The sequence below is a fragment of the Schistocerca piceifrons genome, unplaced genomic scaffold, assembly GCF_021461385.2.
Source record: "Schistocerca piceifrons isolate TAMUIC-IGC-003096 unplaced genomic scaffold, iqSchPice1.1 HiC_scaffold_1405, whole genome shotgun sequence".
Lineage (NCBI taxonomy): Eukaryota > Metazoa > Arthropoda > Insecta > Orthoptera > Acrididae > Schistocerca > Schistocerca piceifrons.
The window spans coordinates 5,001-6,713 of NW_025727242.1; the positions used below are offsets into that span (position 1 = coordinate 5,001).

Consider the following 1,713-nt stretch of genomic DNA (forward strand, 5'->3'; position numbering starts at 1 on the left):
CATTACCTCGGGTTCCGAAAACCAACAAAATAGAACCGAGGTCCTATTCCATTATTCCATGCACACAGTATTCAGGCGGGCTTGCCTGCTTTAAGCACTCTAATTTGTTCAAAGTAAACGTGCCGGCCCACCGAGACACTCAATAAAGAGCACCCTGGTAGGATTTCAACGGGGTCCGCCTCGGGACGCACGAGCACGCACGGGGCGGTCGCACGCCTTCGGCTCGCCCCACCGGCAGGACGTCCCACGATACATGCCAGTTAAACACCGACGGGCGGTGAACCAACAGCGTGGGACACAAATCCAACTACGAGCTTTTTAACCGCAACAACTTTAATATACGCTATTGGAGCTGGAATTACCGCGGCTGCTGGCACCAGACTTGCCCTCCAATAGATACTCGTTAAAGGATTTAAAGTGTACTCATTCCGATTACGGGGCCTCGGATGAGTCCCGTATCGTTATTTTTCGTCACTACCTCCCCGTGCCGGGAGTGGGTAATTTGCGCGCCTGCTGCCTTCCTTGGATGTGGTAGCCGTTTCTCAGGCTCCCTCTCCGGAATCGAACCCTGATTCCCCGTTACCCGTTACAACCATGGTAGGCGCAGAACCTACCATCGACAGTTGATAAGGCAGACATTTGAAAGATGCGTCGCCGGTACGAGGACCGTGCGATCAGCCCAAAGTTATTCAGAGTCACCAAGGCAAACGGACCGGACGAGCCGACCGATTGGTTTTGATCTAATAAAAGCGTCCCTTCCATCTCTGGTCGGGACTCTGTTTGCATGTATTAGCTCTAGAATTACCACAGTTATCCAAGTAACGTGGGTACGATCTAAGGAACCATAACTGATTTAATGAGCCATTCGCGGTTTCACCTTAATGCGGCTTGTACTGAGACATGCATGGCTTAATCTTTGAGACAAGCATATGACTACTGGCAGGATCAACCAGGGAGCTGCGTCAACTAGAGCTGAGCAGCCGGCCGCCCGGGAGTGTGTCCCGGGGGCCCGCGCGAACACGCAAGCGTCCGCTCAATCATTCTGCAAACAGGAGGAGGCTGAGCTCCCCTGCACAATACACCTCGAAACCCTCTCAGGTCCCGGCGGCGCGCAGCGCCGTCCCAAGTACTTGGTCGGGTTCGAGAGAGGCGCAATCGCCCGGAGTTAGGCGAGTAGACGCTTTCGGTGCGACCACCCGTGCTCCCAACTGAGCTTGCCGCTGCCGACAGAGGCCCGGGAGCGTGCTGTCGTGGCATTGCCGGCGGGAGACAACACGCGCCACCTACGGTGACCGGCAGCTCCAACGCCAGCGCCACAGAAGGACAAAAGCCCCACTTGGGTGCCGAAGCGAACTCTCCCAGCACAGCGCACACGCCAACACATCCGCACAGCTGCGATACAAACCACCAGCGAGAACCGCTGGGGCGACCGAGCAGCAGACGGCGTCGCGGCGCCGAGCGCCGGGCGGCGGCGCATCCTCAACGCACACAGTCCTCAATCGGACCAGCACACTGCAGATGTCCACCGCGCTTCGCACCGGGCCCGCGAGGACCTACTTTGGCCGCACGGCGCCGCGCGCAGGGTGCGCCGGCGCGCAGCTGCGACGCCTGCCGCGTCCGTCGGCCGGCGCGCCTGCCACTGGCCGCCCCCACCAGCCGGCTGTAGCGCGTGCGCCCACGCACCGCGCGGCCAGCACGCCGGGAGGCGCCCCC

The 1,713-nt window shown here is 59.7% G+C and overlaps 1 non-coding gene across 1 annotated transcript in view; it reads right to left on the reverse strand.

The window, feature by feature from the left end:
- Window positions 1–956, reverse strand: part of LOC124733676 — a 1,909-nt gene extending 953 nt beyond the window's left edge. Inside the window, exon 1 of the ribosomal RNA XR_007009069.1 lies at window positions 1–956. This exon is cut by the window's left edge and continues 953 nt beyond it. This is a non-coding gene — a ribosomal RNA (small subunit ribosomal RNA).
- Window positions 957–1,713: the final 757 nt, after the last annotated feature.